The 19,707-nt window shown below is 31.6% G+C and overlaps 1 long non-coding RNA gene across 1 annotated transcript in view; it reads left to right on the forward strand.

Moving 5' to 3' along the window:
- LOC117115732 overlaps window positions 1-13,570 on the forward strand; it is a 37,912-nt gene extending 24,342 nt beyond the window's left edge. The window contains exons 4-5 of the long non-coding RNA XR_004446602.1: window positions 7,383-7,412; window positions 12,327-13,570. This is a non-coding gene — a long non-coding RNA (uncharacterized LOC117115732). The remainder of the gene's footprint in view (window positions 1-7,382; window positions 7,413-12,326) is intronic.
- Window positions 13,571-19,707: the final 6,137 nt, after the last annotated feature.

Below are 19,707 nucleotides of genomic sequence, written 5' to 3' on the forward strand. Positions count from 1 at the left end.
AGAAGATTCTATCATTATGCATACTCATTTTGTCAGTGCATTGTATAGATTAATGCCATTATTTATTTAATCTTATATTCAAACTTAACTACCTCCAATGATTAACGATACTATCTGGGATTTGGTTAGCTAAAAAAATAAATGACAGACATTTCAGTATTTGAATTGTTTACTAAATATTTAAGTGAATTATTTAGGTCCTTATAAAAATTTTATTTCCAAAATAACAGATGTATAAATACCATTACATTTTGTTTCCTTACCTTAAATTATGCCTATCTTGTAGGATTTAATGATTTGTACCAAATTAAGCCTTAAACCCTATCTTGTTTCTCTGTATCATTCAATTTATAACTTATTTAAAATGCACAATGTTTTGCAATAAAAAAATACAAAAAACTTTTATTCATCAAATTTAAATAGGATAAGAAATTACAGTAAAAAAAAGTATAAAAAGTTGTTTTACAATACAAAATACAAAAATCTTTTATTCATCAAATTTAAATAGCATGAAAAATTACAGCAAAATAAAGTATAAAAAGGTGTTTTACAATACAAAATACAAAAACCTTTATTCATCAAATTTAAATAGCATGAGAAATTACAGCAAAAAAAAGGACAAAAATGAACCCTCAAAAAACCACCCATGGGTTTGTAAGAAAAAAAGGAACCACACTAGTTTGTAGCAAACTTCCACATTGAAGACTACTGCTCCAATTTTTATGCATACGGTTTGTGGTGCATACTGTACACAATTAAATAATCTTATTTAAATAAAATATAATTATGAGTAACAGGTAAAAGTATACGGAAATAAGAAAGAAACTGGGAGAAAATTGACAAAAAACACTTTTTAATCTAACTTAATAATAGAAGATCATAAAATTCAACAATTTAAATAAATGTTTGTGGTTATCCATTTTTATACAGCTGAAAAATTTGGTACAGCAGTCTAAATATTAAAACTTCGGACCTAATTCACAAATTGCAGCGATCCCAAGTTAGAAAACTAAAAAATAGGGAAATTTTTTCATGAAGCGATCACCTCCTATAGCAACGTGCTGTGACGCCTTACAACGCGCTGCGCAACATGCAAGTGTTACACAAAAGGAAGGAAACAAACTGTTTTCATCAATTTGTATACTTTTTTAAAACAATTTTACATTTGTTTACATCAGTTGGCCTAAAATATAAATTTATGAATATTAATATTATTTATTTAGCATTTATTTAGTAGTGCACTCTTGGCAGCAGTCAACAAGGCTTTGCTTGGTTTGTGCTTGGAATATTAGAGGCTATGGCTGATTTACTACTCTTCAAAGTAACTGCAACTTGCAAGATCCACACTTGTTTGCTGAGAAATTAAAAAAAATATATATTTTAATTTAGTTAGTAAATCATACTACATGTTTTATGTCGGCATTTATATATGTCTAGCCTATAATAACTGGTACATAATGCCATGAAAAAACGTTTAATCCTGCCTCGCTAGTCTCCATCTATACGTGCGTAACTACCACTGATCTTTACTATAATAGCTGGATTGCTCATTGGCGAATCCTTGTACAGAAAAAAGTGAGGCCTCCGACGCCATGTTGGAGGGCCTAAGTGACGTACCAGTTTAGACAAGTTTCTTTTGGAATTTATTTAAATTATAGTTAAAAATAATGATTCTTGCAAAACTTTAAATAATAATAATAAATAAAATTTAGCGTAGGAATTTTTTCAAGCCATCTAACCAATAGACGCGACTGTTTATGCAGTGTAGAACAGCGCGATCGAACTCGCATTGTTATAGCGACGTCGATCCTAATAACGCAAATATCTTTGCTTCCGCTTTATTAAACTGCATAAAAAGCTATGTCAAGGTTATATGATTTGAAAAATAATCATTACGTTAAATTCAAATTTATTATTAAAAAGTTTTGCAAGAATTGTTATTTTAACAATAATTTAAACAAATGCCAAAAGAAACTTGTTGAAACTGATACGTCACTCAGGCCCTCCAACATGGCGTCGGTGGCCTCACTAAAACCAGCTAATGAGCAATCCAACTATTATAGTAGAGATCAGTGGTAATGTATTTCAGGATCAATGTTAAAATAAACTTCATTTTTCGGAAGACTGCTTAGTACCAAAACCTATTAACTATGCTGTTTTAATATTGCTATTAAAGAACTGAAGCTTACTTGAAAGAAAAAGTATTTTTTATGCACCGATTCCTCAAGTTCCAAATCCTCACGGTGAAAACTTAAGGCCCCATCCATCCCCATGTGATTTCTGATTTCGTACTTCGAAAGCGGGTTGGTTTATAAAAAAAAAATAATCCAAGTGTCATTCAGAAACAACAGAAATCTGAAACATAAACTTGACATAACTGAGCATTATAACTTTTTTGCTGTTTCTCTACCCTGATTTGAAGACACCTTGTATAAATATAAATAAGCAAGAAATATGTAATTTTATCATTTGATTTAAATTAGCTAATCGCCTGAATATGTGAGATAAGTCGTAGAAAGTATCTCAGTGACGCCCTTTCTAAGACTACAGACAAGGTGGTAAGTAGTTAATTAATACGTGATAAGTCTCCTCTGCATGAGCTCTTCATCAGCTTAGCACTTTAGAAGATCTTTAGATGCTGTCTCTTCTAGTGCTTAGGCGATTTCCTGTTTTCAGTATTACAAATTGACAACTGCCTTCATTATTTTATGTTCATCACTCCTACTTATCTGCTGCCCTCTCTAGGCTTATCCTAGTCCATGTTAATTCTTGATTTAATTTGAAAAAGCTATATAAAGAAATAGCATGAAACAGGTGTTATGCATATCATAAAATATATTTCTTTGTTAAGCAAACATCTGCGGTTGTAATAACTATAAAAATAGTTTATTTTGCTATTGTTACGGCATTCTTCTCAGATCCTTTTAATGAAAATTTGATCGTAAATTGGCACAAAAGATAATCTTTAAGATGGCTATAATTTATACGATCAGGACACCTGATGAAATGCCTTGGTTCCACTGTAATGGCAATATATTTTGTAACACCCACGTAAAAAGGTAAATCAATATTTAGGTTGGTTGAACCAAAGTTTTTTACAGTAATATTCTTAAATCAATTTTATATAGGCCACCTTTGGGAATTGATATTACCTTGCCTTTGGGTAGGATCGAGGGCAAAACTTACAATTAAATATTCTATACATTGATGTATATATAGTGCTTCAGAATTCTAAAATAATAATATTTTAACAAAATACAATAAATATGTAGATATTGCATGACAAATGTATTGAGATTAGAAAAATTATTTTTAAAATTCTGTATTAGATATTAAGTGTAGATTGCTGTATCAATGGATAATCTAGACCCTCATTATCATGCCTTTTGGCATTTAACTTAAAAAAATAAAATAAAATCTAGACATCTGTTGTGTCACTGTCAGTTTCCATTGCCGACATGGTGGTTGAAAGCACCAGGACTACCTTATCATATAATGCAGATTGTAGTTTCAATTTAGTTCCAAATTGTTGAAATAATATACTTGCATGATAGGGTACAATGTTATTTTGGCATTAAACAATAAAGAGTTAGCTAAGTATGATTAACAGTCAATGACTGTAATGCCTAGTATAATCTGTAAAGATCTCAAGTTAAAAAATTGAATTTTGTATTTTATCTTAGTTTTTCTCTTATATTTGCTACTACAATACATTGATGTACAGCTACAGTAGTTTAAAAAAATTTTTTTTTTTAGTGCAAAGTAAAACAGCGCCTGCTGAGTGGAGACAAAAATATTTTCTAGTTTTAATTTTCTGTATTATTATTGTATTACCAGAATCATAAAAAGATATTATACTGTACATAAATGTTTATGGATGCTGTTATATAAATATATAAAATTGCTGTAAAATAAGCAACTGCCTAGTTTAACGATAGATCATGCTATTTATAGGAAAATCCAAGGGAATAAAATATAACAATTTTTGCCTCATAGTTCAACAGCGCAACTGAATTAAAATAAGAGGGTTTAAGTTTGAGATCTCAATTTGGACAATAAATTCTTTATCCTAATTGATAAAAAAAAATAAGAATATTCACAAATTTATTTTCAGGTCATAGAGAATACATTAGTCTCAAACCTTTCTATTCTATGTGATTTTATTATATCAAAAATATGTTGGTTGTAACATTCTTTGCATAAAATGCATATTTTAGCGAAGTTTCTTAAACCTCTTGTGAGGACAGCAGTCGGGAAAAAACCTTGCTGAGGACTAACAAACTATAAATCTTAGTAAGTTTAATACTTAAGTTAAAAGGTAATGTAATAGTAACATTTGAGAATATAGGACAAAAATCATGTAAAGTTTTCAATTTAGAAAATATGCCTAATCCAACATAAATGCTTCTATAGCTAAATTCAATTTATTAAGTTTACAGCCTGCAAAAGAATAAAAAACCAATTATTTATAAAAATAACATTAACAAAAAGTGTTTGATACAAGTTAAAAGGTAATCCATTACAAGATATAGGACAGGAAAATAATTTTCAGTGACTTTAAGGTTTGAACTGGCAAACTTGTTATTAATTTGACTAATTTAATTGGAATTCCTAGAATTTTGGCTAGCAGCAAGAACTTTCTGACTTGGTCAGGCTTGTGGCTACTCGGTTTTGTAGGTTATTGCTGCGAAGCAGCCAATTCATATTCTTGACAGCAATTTGACCTCTGAAAGGTCATTGTTTGTCAAAAAACAAGGGCCTAAGACGACTGAAAAGCGGAGTTTCCTTCTTTCGTTCTACCAGGTAAAATCAATTACTTTAGGCGACGTTTGTAGACTAACCTAGCCTTGAAAGGACGAAGGTCCCAATGAAAAACAACGTCGCTCCTTGATAGCTAACATTGTCTATTTAACGTCACAATAATTCATTATTAGACCTATATATGTTTTTTGAATTGTACTCCACAAATCTCAGCCGATACCTCGCACAACTCGTTAACTTCTCGTATCTATTGTCGTGACGTCATGGCTCGCTGGCTCCCACTTGTGATGTCTTGCACTTGTGTTCAAATAACACGCTGGCTCGCACTTCGGCAACACTCTTTGGCATTCAACTCACCCCTAGAAAACCCGCCCTTGGAAACTTGCCCATAAAAAAATGTACACTTCCTAGACCATGCAGTCTTCAAAACAAAATATTGTAACCTTTGGTAATGAACTACATTTTCCACATACATAGACATTTTTGAAACTTTATTAAAAAAACCTAAACCATAATTCACCACTATAGACACTTTTTGACAAAAATGAAAAATTACAACTTTGTTACCCAATGAGAAGTGTTCTAATATAGACAATGGGTCGTGTCTCGCATAAATAATTTTGTTCGAAGAACATTTATATGCAGTTGTACTTCGCAGCACTTCACTTGCAATTTGCAATTTCTAGTATATAGGCTAATATGTGAGTGCAAGTTTTTCTGTACTTAAAATGAGATTACCCATATTCCAACTCTCTATATATTGTTGGGAGGCCCAGTATTTGAGGTAATCTCTTCTTGGCTTTTATATTGATCTAAGAAATATCCTGAATTTGGGAGATTTCAGGTAATAATAATAATAATATTAATAACATTCTTAACTAAGGCTGTTATTTACATCTGAATAAATATTACAATGTTGACCAAACATTTATGGTAATAATTTCAATAAGGTTTCATGTCATCCTATAGATAAGCCACACGTATACTTCCCATGCAGCGTTGCTTGGGGCATCATTTCCAATATCTTTTCCTTCAATAACCAGAGTAATTAGTCTCGGTATCAAGAATGAACTCCGTCATAACAAAGGATAAACATAATTACATAAAGGTATATTTAATAATGCAATTAATATCGAATGGTGAAAGGGCATCTGTTCTGTGCGTTAATAACATAAAACTTTATGGCTAGATATATTTAGAAAATTAAATTAGTTAAAATGTTGTCTAGTTGAGGTTTTTCATATAGTATACAGTATTCTAATGAAAATGGAGGCAAAACTTTATATTGTAAAAAGTCTAGACAACCTGAATAGCTTGAATGTTTGTCAAAGGTTTACCTTAATGTTTGTCAAAAGGTTTACCTTCTAGTAAATTGTGGGAAATTCCTCAAAAAATGAATTAAAATTTCTGATTATTTTTTTAAAAACAATAATAATTTATCAACTGCCAATGCGACACAGATCAAAATAATTAAGTTTTGCAAGTTTACAGACATTTTACTACAAAAAATGTTCCTAAATTGATTACCAGGCATTTGAAAAATCAATGCAATATAAGCGGTAATATATACAGTATGCATCTGTTGAAGGGTGAGGGTCATACGTTGTTTTTTTTTTGTTTTTTTTTAAAAGTAAAAGTCATTCATTTAAATATGTAAAGTATTTCAAATATAGAATTTCATTTTTCATTTTTTTTACCTCATCATGGATGGTTTATTCTTACTTAATCTATTGATTTTTACAATTGAAGTGAATAACATGCCCGCTAGCTGTATTTTTTGTGATTCTATTAAAGCATTGTCTTGTAAATTAGCCTCCAGAGAGACTAACTCATTAACAGTCTAATTGATTTACTTATAACTTTATATCGTATTTTACGAGGCAATAACTTGATATGTGAATTTTGTGCACAATTTGTCATCATTACATATAATTACAGGAGTGTGCACTTTACAATCTCAGGATTCTTTGTAAATTAAACTAAAATTGTTCACATGCGTATGGATCTGATGATATCTGTCTTTAGGCAATTGTTAGCAATGATGTTGCTTGTTGTCGATAGATAGAATTTGTCGACTTGCACCTGTGTCGACAGGATGTTGCCCCGGGACCCCGGAAGAAGAGAGTACATTCTGTAATTTCCCTATTATTCTCCCGTACGCTATTGAGAAGGCATGCGGCTCTGTTGTGAAGGTTTTTTAATATTCATAATTCATGTAACATTCTTTAAAAATACAAGCAGACCTATTATAAGAACACATTTTAATTCAAGCGATTTACATGTTTGTCTATTAAGGAAATTAGAGAAGACTGCTTTGCATTTGACTAAAGCTGATCTAGACTTTAATTTCTTATACAATATTAAAAAGTAATATAATATTATAATGGTAATATTATGACTTCTAGCATCACCATTTTAGTATTACATTACATATTATGTAGATATTATGGGTAGTTGCTATGCCTTTAGATAGTAGATCAATTAAGGTTTTGGTTTTGTAAACAATTGGCACTACAATTCACTTCAATAAAATTCAAGTACAAAGTTTTTAGTAGGTAATTAAAATATCAAGATCAAATGAATAAGCATTATCTTAACACTTAATTACTTTCATATTTCAGTGTGATGTAGAAAGTGAAGAAGATACCAGGGTAAGTAAACTATTTCAAGTATCCTTGCAGATCTAGCCTTTGTATCATTGCAATACATTTATTTTAGGTCTATGGATATCATTCTGATGGCATGATTTTCTCTGGATATATTTTAATAGTTAATGTATGCTGTAGCCAGTAGCTTTATTAATCGTTATTCATCTTTTGTCAGTGCTCATTATTTATTTATTATTTAAACTTTCTTTAACCAGGGGATATCCCTGCTAGCACTGCTTTCCAAGGAAGCCCCGGTACAGACAGTAAATATAACAAAAGTTGTTTACAATCATGAAATACAAAAGTAATTATGGTAAAGTAAATCAAAAACAATGGTAAGATAGCCTAAAACTGATGAAAGCAGATAAATGGAAACTACCAAACCAAAATAGAAAATGCAAGTTAACTTAAAGAAAAGGAAAGGTACAGTATTAACGAATACAGATAAAGGCCTCTTTTTTAAAACATAATTGAATAGAAAGAGAATGTTGTTTTGAGAAAGATTATTTAGAATAATCTTGATCTGCTTGTTGAAAAGTTCCTTAACAACAGTGAGGTCATTGTAGGTTCTGAAATCTTGATATGTTTGTAAAGCAAGGGCACCCACTATGCCTGACGGCCTGAAGAACGAAATGCCACAATGCACACACACAACTTATTGTTTTTAATGACGAAAAGTTCAGACTGCCACGGACAGTTAACATACAGCATCGCATCGTCTACCGCTCACAACGAGCAGAGTTGGAGTTGTCGTACCACCACCATCGTAACCGTCGTACGATTCAGTGACCCCAATTACTAGTTCCTCACTATGTTACACAGTAGAAAGGAAAGCTGATGAGAAAGGGAGGGAAGCCCATGGCCAAATACCAACCATCAACCCTGATGGTTGCTGGAATGTTAACGGTTTACCGTATGTCAAATACATAAAAATATCATGTGAATGGTATCATTTTTTTTAAAAACATGTTTTCATTGTCCAGTAGAACGGTTTGCACTAAAAATCTTTAATATAAGTAAACGTTTAATTTGAAAGAAATAATCTAATAATATGTTAACATTATGTTTAATATGTTTAAAAAAAACCCCAGTGTAATTGATGTTGAGTAGAATTTGCTATTGGATTGGGAGAGGGAGGAGGGGTTATAGGTAGATATTTACTAATCATCAAACTGAGTTGATGAGGGACCAAAATCAAGATGAAACTAAATGGAGAACTGAAAAATTGTTTTATTTTGTAGCTCTGAATATCATGTAAATTTAATAACCGTGTTGACTTTAATGACTTGCGTATATTGTTGGTTTAGGCATCAACTTAAAACAACCTACCATCAAGTTTGGAGGAATAACGAACAATATAATTTAATATCTAGTTTAATTACTCCTGTTCAAGTAAGATGTAAAAACAGAGTACCCTTATAATTCTTAGCAATAAAGAGTTTTTTTAGTACAAATTTACAAATATATACCCAAAAAAAAAGTGAATTTGGCTTACGTAAGTTATCGCAGGGTTAATTTTTTTGGCCATAAAAGTATATAGCTGACCTTTAAACAGAAAGTTGGTTGTACTCAATTTTGTGTGTGTGTGTGAAAATATGGCAAGATAGGCCTAGATATACTGTAAAATTCACAACCACTTTTTATTGCACAAATCTTCACAAAAGCAAACTTCGCAGAGAAGATGGTATAAATAGAGCAGAAGAATGAATAGTACCAGAACACAAAATGGGATGATGTAGCATGAATCAATATCTCCACTTGTTTTAGTCAGTCTTAGTCCCACACACATGACCATCGTTTTTTATCGGCTGCCAAGATTGGCGTGAGGTTTGGCATCAAGTTTATATACACATTTAACCTATTCAAGTTTACAGTAGGTGTTAGCAAAGATACTAGAAATACAAGATAGAGTTCTCCACACAAAAAAAGTGTTCCACCGTGTTCCACCGAAATGCATGGTGGGAATACGAAAAATGGGACGCCCCCTACAGCTGGATCTAAATACACATCTAGATGTGTATAAGAGACAGCCACACCGACAGTCCGAGACGGCGCGCCGTCTGCTGATTGTCGGTGTGGTGTCGTGTGGCGTGATTGCGTGATTGGTGTGATTGTGGTGTGGTGTGATTGTCGGTGTGGTGTGGTGTGGTGATTGACGCGACGCCACGGCGTCGCGTCAATCACCACACCACCACCACATGTTTGAAAGCTCCCTCTAGACAACATTTTAGAATCTGGACAGAGCTTAACACTGTCGTTTTGTGGGACCTTAGCAACAATATCCAAGGGGCAAGACTTAGCAGAAATGTGATAGCTTGTAGCGATTTTATGGAAACCAGGCTCAAGACAAATTCCAATCTACTCCAAATTTTGATGCAATGTATTTTATTTGGTAAATATATTATCAAGAGAATTTTAAAATTAACAATATTTTACGACTAAATTAATGTCTTTTTTTCTTGTATAATATAAGGATCTGTCTCTTATACACATCTAGATGTGTATAAGAGACAGAGGTTATGTTGATAGAATGAGTTTTTTTAGTTCAGGTTTAATTGATGTATTGCAATAATAATAATAATAATAATAATAATAATAATAATAATAATAATAATAATAATAATAATAATAATAATAATAATAATAATAATAATAAAAATAATTGGATATATTTTAATAGTTAATGTATGCTGTAGCCAGTAGCTTTATTAATCGTTATTCATCTTTTGTCAGTGCTCATTATTTATTTATTATTTAAACTTTCTTTAACCAGGGGATATCCCTGCTAGCACTGCTTTCCAAGGAAGCCCCGGTACAGACAGTAAATATAACAAAAGTTGTTTACAATCATGAAATACAAAAGTAATTATGGTAAAGTAAATCAAAAACAATGGTAAGATAGCCTAAAACTGATGAAAGCAGATAAATGGAAACTACCAAACCAAAATAGAAAATGCAAGTTAACTTAAAGAAAAGGAAAGGTACAGTATTAACGAATACAGATAAAGGCCTCTTTTTTAAAACATAATTGAATAGAAAGAGAATGTTGTTTTGAGAAAGATTATTTAGAATAATCTTGATCTGCTTGTTGAAAAGTTCCTTAACAACAGTGAGGTCATTGTAGGTTCTGAAATCTTGATCTGTTTGTAAAGCCAGCGCACCCACTATGCCTGACGGCCTGAAGAACGAAATGCCACAATGCACACACACAACTTATTGTTTTTAATGACGAAAAGTTCAGACTGCCACGGACAGTTAATATACAGCATTGCATCGTCTACCGCTCACAACGAGCAGAGTTGGAGTTGTCGTACCACCACCATCGTAACCGTCGTACGATTCAGTGACCCCAATTACTAGTTCCTCACCATGTTACACAGCAGAAAGGAAAGATGATGAGAAAGGGAGGGAAGCCCATGGCCAAATACCAACCATCAACCCTGATGGTTGCTGGAATGTTAACGGTTTATGTCAAATACATAAAAATATCATGTGAATGGTATCATTTTTTTAAAAACATGTTTTCATTGTCCAGTAGAACGGTTTGCACTAAAAATCTTTAATATAAGTAAACGTTTAATTTGAAAGAAATAATCTAATAATATGTTAACATTATGTTTAATATGTTTGAAAAAAACCCCAGTGTAATTGATGTTGAGTAGAATTTGCTATTGGATTGGGAGAGGGAGGAGGGATTATAGGTAGATATTTACTAATCATCAAACTGAGTTGATGAGGGACCAAAATCAAGATGAAACTAAATGAAGAGCTGAAAAATTGTTTTATTTTGTAGCTCTGAATATCATGTAAATTTGATAACCTTGTTGACTTTAATGACTTGCGTATATTGTTGGTTTAGGCATCAACTTAAAACAACCTACCATCAAGTTTGGAGGAACAACGAACAATATAATTTAATATCTAGTTTAATTACTCCTGTTCAAGTAAGATGTAAAAACAGAGTACCCTTATAATTCTTAGCAATAAAGAGTTTTTTAGTACAAATTTACAAATATATACCCAAAAAAAAAAGTGAATTTGGCTTACGTAAGTTATCGCAGGGTTCATTTTTTTGGCCATAAAAGTATATAGCTGACCTTTAACCAGAAAGTTGGTTGTACTCAATTTTGTGTGTGTGTGTGAAAATATGGCAAGATAGGCCTAGATATACTGTAAAATTCACAACCACTTTTTATTGCACAAATCTTCACAAAAGCAAACTTCTCAGAGAAGATGGTATAAATAGAGCAGAAGAATGGATAGTACCAGAACACAAAATGGGATGATGTAGCATGAATCAATATCTCCACTTTTTTTAGTCAGTCGTAGTCCCACACACATGACCATCGTTTTTTATCGGCTGCCAAGATTGGTGTGAGGTTTGGCATCAAGTTTATATACACATTTAACCTATTAAAGTTTACAGTAGGTGTTAGTCATTGTCTTGTAATTAGCGTAATTAGGATTTGTCATTATATTGCTCTTTAATATTGAAACATCTAGCCATGTGCTGGTATCAACCTCAACAAGATTTCCATGTTAAAGGACAACTCACACTTGTGAGAAGTAGAATTTATTTTGATTTTGCCTTGTAATATTAGTAGGAGAATTTCCAAAATAGAATCTAGGAAAGGAAAGGTTTTACTAAGGCAATGCTAGAGAAAAGCAACAAGTAGATCTCAGAGAAAGATTTGTTAAGATATATACGTAGTAAAAGGAAGAAGTTAACGTCTATAATAATAAAGAACACTGAATGAAATTGAGTATTTCTGTCTGGTGGTACTAGAAAAAGATTGATGGAAAGATTTTACAGCACTATGGTGATAGAGAAGAGCAGAAGTGCTTATTTTTGGGGTATGGTAGATGACAAACTTCTCCAAGCCGTTCCATTCAGCAGCTATCCTGTTTCATTTTCAGATGTATAGGAAATTGACGTTGTACTTGACACTGCAGTTGTTTTCACGCATCATTACTGATTTCCATGAGGAACACTTAATTAGCGCACTGATTCGCAAACTCAATTTCACGGTCGGACCCAATTTCCTTTTACTCGTAACATTCAACAGGCTTACTCGCACTCCTGCCAATATCAATCTGGCGAGCTTCAGATGAAGGTTCAAGATGAGCCAGAAAGGAAAATAGAAACACTGGGAAAAGATACATGGCGCGGTACAAACCTTGTTTGTTAACAACCGTTGGCAAAGATCGTAAACGATTAAGTTGGCCCGACCTTCAAGTGATAAGACGATTTAATATGTGTCATCTCTCAAAAGAAACTAAATTAGACAAGTTGAGTTGTGTGGTAATTGGCATTGACTTTGAACTTGGTTGCTATATTATTTTATACATACAATAAAGTGTTTAATATTAGCAGTTAGCACATATTTAACTTGAGGCCAACAGTATTGCCAGAAACCTTGTCTGGGAATTAACTATTGAAACAGTCAATGCTTATCATTGAATATTTGTTTAATATACTGTTTTCTTTTTTTTTTTATGATGACCTTACTAGGACAATCCCTTCAATGACACTTTACACTTTTCAACATTGAGTTTCAAAGGAAATTATACAATTTCAAACAAGTTTGTTGCCAGGAGATTATTTAATGAAATTGGTTTCCTTTTTTATTGACCAGATGATAACCATCGCTTGTTTTTCTTATGAGCAGCAAAAAAGTATGTAATCAATTTATTTTCTTAGATGAGAAAAACCTCAGGAATTTCATCCTAAAATGTACTTTATTTTTAATTGAATTTCTTGCATAAAAATTTCAAAACATTTGGCATTTTTCTGAAATTAATCAAACTTTATTGTTTGAGAAAAGTGGTTGAGTGTGAAAGGGTTTATTTTTAAAATATAATGTCAATTTACTACTTTCTAGATAATAATAATATGATAGTAATATGGCATACTATTTTCCATTGTCTGGTTTGTTCCATAAAATTGGGTTACAAAGTTAAAGATTATTGTAGTCAGTTGTTACAGTCAGTTTAAATCCAATAATCCAGCATTGTGGATTAAAACAAGAAACTTGACACATATTACTATGGCTCATTGTGAATAGCATAACCATTTTTGTGTATAGGTTTACCTCAACAGTGCCACCTAGTGGCCAGAAACAACATAATTTTCTTTACCCACATCGTTGCTATGATATTTGTTTCTCCATTTCAACTCCACTCCACCTGACAAATGTTTTAGTTGGGTTTACATGATTTTGTAAAGCCTATGTAAAACTGAAAAAGTATCTAGCATGTACCTTTAAACATCCACACTACAGTAGGTGACCTTTCATACGCATATACATACAGGTAAAATTTTACTTATTGATTCTTTACTCAATATCCATGTACTTAACACATTAATGATAGTTGAAACGAAAAAACTGTGCACGCAGATATGACTTTATTCATTAGCTTTTTGGCAAATTGCGATTGAAATAATTCGCCAAATTCTGTTTAGATTCGGATTTTGCGATTTTTTGCAAAGACAGCTTAATCCCTGTGTAGGCGACACACACCTTTACACACCCATACTCATACAGTCAGCGACATATCTTTGACATCTATGTACACACTACTGTAGATGACACACGTTTACACACCTGTATACATACTTCAATAGGTAACACACATCCATACTGCAGAAGGCAACACGTCTTCTCACACTCATATACATACTAGGCGAAGTACTTCATAGTCTAAACATTAATTACTTGTACTTGTAATGTTAAGTACAGTACTATACGTCCAATGTCTCTACAACTTGTTTACCATATCCAATAGAGGTACTCGCTCTAAAATATTAAAAATAGAGACATTCTACACAAATAATTCAACTTTTTCACACTCATATCTTGTATGCGTGTCCTCGTAGAACAATTCACAATTTTTTGAGTAGTTAATTCTGTAGGTCATCTGGGATTTGTAAGCTAATGTTATGCGCAGACAGGTGGCTGTACGTTGCTGTCGTATTTGCCTGCTTCCTCTGTTAGCATTCTTTGTCAAATTTAAAACGTTTTCTAATGTCAGTTTCTCTCAAATTGAACATAGTTATGTTTGCCATCAATTTAGGTTTAACCTTGTCAATGTCGTATTAAATCAAATTTCCTCTGCCCATATCATGTACTCAGCATCGTATTTGTATATGAAATTTAAGTTCAACTGGTATTTGTCTTGTTGGTAATTTATATTGACAATAATTCAGTTTATGCATACAGCATATTTTTCAACGTGGCATCAAAAGTTAAGAAGTTATGTGCCTTGATTTATCTGGTTTTTCAAATTTTGATTTACAAACTCCACTTGAAAATAACAATAGAGCGCATGATTTTACCCATCATATTTATCCTTTTTATATTGCTTAAAAATGTAATTATATTTTGCATCGCTTCAACAATTTAAATAATTTTTGCCTTCCATATCACCTTGGCGTGGAAAACCACAAAAAACATGTAGATATGTTGCTCCTTGCAATACATAGCAATGTTGAAATTCACCTATTCAAATTAACTTAAATTATTTCACTATTTATTTAAATTCCATAATGTCCATTATTTTACCATCTTTTCATAATCTCAATCATTTAATTTGTCCATTTCTTTTTATAAGGTAATTCTTAGTAAATTGTAATTGGCAGGTAATGATAGCCTAATACAGTAATGGCGACGATGGTTGTGATAGATAAGACTTGGTCCCCTTAAGTTGAAGTGACATTTTGTCTATATTTTTAATCTAAAGTTTATTCACATTTTATTTAGTGTGTAAATCATTATGATGTTGTGGGTATCACTTGTCATGGTTGACATTTAAAATTACTTGAAAATTCATACATCATTTATAGTTCAAGTAAATATCTTTTGTACGCAAGTAATAATAATAATTTCAAAATAGAAAAAATGAAAGTATTAAAAAACTGGCTACTCTTTGCAAGTGAGCCTTATAAAATGACATAATTATTTTTAATAATAATGTTGCTGCACAATAACAATAAGTATAATTAATATTGTTGATGGTGATGACAACGATGATGATTACGGTGGTAGCTGTGATGGTATTATTTGGTCTGCATTATGCAGAACACCTTACACGTATGTTTGAGCTTAAATATTTCCCAGTAAAATTGCATTGGAAAATATTTATATTTTCTTTAAGTTTTTGTCATATATAAATGCACATGCATACTGTACATCCATAGTAGTATAATAATAATAATAATAATAATAATAATAATAACTAACAATATTTAAGGTATGATGATTACTGAAAATTATTAGTTATAATTAATAGTGTAATGAGTAGAACTGGTAGTGGTAGTAATACCTGGTAATACTAATATTCTGAATGTTAAAATGTTGATAGTGAAAATATTATAATTATTAAATATTTAAAAGCTTAATGAATATACTATTATTAGTAATAATAATAATAATAATTTTAATTAATTATTTTATCAATAATAATGATGATGGTAGAAATAATAATACAAACTTATGTAACCAGTACACAATTATTTGAATCATTAATAATAGTAACACTTTTTTTATTTAAAATAAAAATCAATTTTCAGTATGTTCTGTAAAAATGTGTTGCATATTTTATGTATCACTATTTATTTTCTTGCGAAAGTGTGTTGATAGAAAGATTTATTATGAATTTCTACATTAATTTAGTTAATGAGAGAAGGGGTAGAAAAAGGCATTTTAAATGTACGCAACACATGACCATCGGCGCGGAAATTGTGAGTTATGCTTAAAATTTGCAAAGCTTTAAGGACTTTGGCTGAGCTCCATAATGTATTCACTTCTAGTCGCCATGGGGATTTTACAGGATTATATGTAATTATACTCGGCTTTCTCCGGCTTAACGCTTACGGAAACGGGAACACTTTAGTACCAAATTCTTTGTGACAGGCAGATTTCGTAAGGAAATAGTCAATCTGTTTGTAAAGTTTTTCATGCTTTTAGATTAGATGGTATATTTTCTAAAATGCATGTCTAAACAAAGAAAAAGTATGAATTAATACCAATTCTGAATGAATGCACATATCAAGGTCACATTCACTTGTAGATGATGTCTTTATTTGTCATTCATACATAATCCCTGGGTCAAATGTATGCAGCTATTGACCTCCAACAGCTCTGTGATTAGGATGATTATCATTTATACATGATCCACAAGTCTTGCTACTATAAAACCTAATGGCACAAACTATAAACTTGGTTAGCTTTCATATAATAGTGCTTAGACAAATCTAATTATCAATTCTGAATAGGATTAACTTTCACAAAGCCATAATATCTCCAGTTTATTTATACCATAGATCCTCTAATAGTATTAGCTAACCCCCATGCTACCAACAAAAATTGGGTCGAGTTTGAGGGTATTACATTATACTATATAGGGGACCACAAAATGCAAGTAACCTGCAGACATATCAACTTTAGGCTAGATGGGTCTGGCCTAGACCTCGTTGAGTTCTGCCTAGGGCGTATTCAATCATGAAGAACATTAAACTATTAATTTATACTTTCAAAATTATTGTAATTTGGATAATTTGTGTCTGTCTCAGCATCCAATAACTTTCGAAGGTTAAAGTAATGCCCTGAACAACGTAATTTTATAACAAATTGCCACTTGAGAGATTTATCCGAACATCAATAATATATACTGTTGAGTCAGAAAAAAAAAACCTTTGCTTATGTCTTGCATGTAAACTCTGGAGATGAGAGACAACAAAACTCAATTATAAACCTTTCTCAAGGCCTCATTTTAAACTTCTAAAAATGGTTTGAAAAGTTGATCTGGTCTCTTGGGAGTCTATGGCAAGGGGAGGGCAAGGACGCCCCTATTTAACCTGGGACCGAAAATGAGAACAATTCTGACAGATGTATGGAAACCCTGACCTTGTCCTAAAATACAATTTAAAGAATCAGCAAAATTTGAACCCAAATAAACAAAAAAAAGAATGAAAAACTGCTTCGTCTCCATCTTCTGTTATGGATTTCTGTCAGCAGGGCATTTGCGGAAATTGTTCCAATTATACCCAATTTAAACAATTTTCTGGCAACCATGATGTTAATTGGCAGTAATTGCTATACTGCTGCTGAAAATTGCCTAATCAGTTTGAAAGACGATGTCAAGGAAAACGAGTGCAGATTTATCTGATTTTAAACCATTTGCATTAGTCTGGTAACATTAAAAATTACTGCCAGTTGTTAGTGGAATTTTGAAATTCCAGCATTGAATTTCCTCTCGAGTTCTCCGTAGCATTCATTGTTTTGAATTGCAATGAATTCAATTGTCTACAGCTTGATCCTCTCCTCCGGAATCTAATCACCTGTGAGTGAGTTGATCACCTGTTAGCAGGAATAAAGATTACTTAGCCTAGAGGTATGAAACAAATCAGAATACTTGATAACTCTATTATTAGCTGTCAACTTAATCCCACACATGTCTATTTAGCCTAGATGCCACTCCAGACTTGTTTTTATCCACATTCTAAATATTGTTTGCTGAAATAATAATTTTCATTCGTATTTTATAATTCTCTTTCATACATTTGTATTATAATTTTTTACAAGCAATATTTTCACCGGCATTGAATCTTTCTTTTTTACCAATTTTTTATCCTGGGCCAAAAGAACACCTTTGTGGCTAATTGTTACATATTACATAATTAGCTTATGAATATTTATTTTACAAGCTATAAATTTGGAATAGGTGTATATCCCCAAAATTAAAGGTTATATCTTGATAGTAGTTTACTCTTCGCATTTACTTCTGAGATGGATTAATGTTACCTTGAAATCTTTATAATTATTCATGTTAATTATTGTAGTAGGGCCTATAATAATTATCCTGTATAATTTTAAGTTCTTTTTCAGGTCATAAAATTTAGGAATATTTAACCTAAATTTGAAATTCTCTATACTATAATATTTCATTTATAGTATTATCTTAGAATTGATATCTGAGTTTGCAACAGCCACTTTTGGTATGTTAATTATTAGTTCAAGTAGATTTACATAATTAACTTAATTTATTAGTAGTTTTACATGCTAAATATGGACTAGACCCAGTATGGGATTGAATTAGTCAAGTAGACATTCTGGAACTCTGTTATTCCTTATCTTGTGAACAGAGACATTACCCAAAGATTTTAACGAATGACTAAGTTAAAAAACATATATTGCGATACTCACAAGTGCTTCTCTGCAAAATGAGGTCAAAACTGGAAGAAAATTGATGTTGTCATAAAAGAGCGGAATATTATCCCATATGTATACATTTAGATGGTAAAAAAACACATTATTTTTAGTTGATTTGCATTTAGAAATGTCAAGAACATTGAACTTATTCCGATGAGTATATCACCATTGGCACTGTCGATAGCTAACATGTCAATCATTTAAAATCTGATCAATCAATCAAATGTGTAATTTATATTGAAAGGGAAAGTAAATGTTATAAATTCAGAAAAGAGATTACATTGTAGAAGGAAGTATTTAATGGTTAATTATAATGAAAACTAATGTTGTGGTAAGAACAAACATGGGTTCATTTATCATGTGGCTTACATATATGTAAATAAAATTAGTTGTCGCAGCATTTATATAAAAATCTTAAAGCAAAGTTGTTAAAAATGCATATTTGAATCTTCTTTTTATCATGTCGATACATGAGTTCATACTCTGTTGAGCTCTGCTCTGTGGTGAAAGGATTGGTAGGAACAGAGCTGCGACATGAATGCTCCATTCTTGACCCAACAAGCAAATATGTGATGCTCTGTGTAAAACGCATTATTCAAAGTGGGTGTTTGTTGATCTATATTGGAATGAAGGACAGGCTTTAATCTGCATAACATGATTTACTGTGATTAAAAAAAGTTTAATGATAATAATAGTAGTAGTGGTGGTGGTGGTATTAGAGATAGCACCTCTTCCTAGTGATGAAAGGCATTTGCTAATAATAAAAAAATATAATAATGATAATAAACATATTCAAAGGATTATAGGTCTAAACAGTTCATAGAACATAGTAAAGAACAAATTTCTGGTTGGACCAAATGTAATAACCCACTTTTTCATAATAGACTTTTCTCTTTTTACTCCTTTTGGAATTTTCCTTAGAGATGGTATGCATACAGTAAGTGGTCAATTCTCACATGTGATGTGTAAAAAGATGAAGTTGATGATGATGAAGCATGATTGATAGTGAGAAAGATAATATTTAGCAGTTTTAATGCCATTTGAATTAAAATTATAAATATCTATATTTAACTCGATTATTACAGTGT

Source organism: Anneissia japonica, unplaced genomic scaffold (assembly GCF_011630105.1).
Source record: "Anneissia japonica isolate Jap-2015-1 unplaced genomic scaffold, ASM1163010v1 scaffold199_len4679917_cov187, whole genome shotgun sequence".
Classification (NCBI taxonomy): Eukaryota; Metazoa; Echinodermata; class Crinoidea; order Comatulida; family Comatulidae; genus Anneissia; species Anneissia japonica.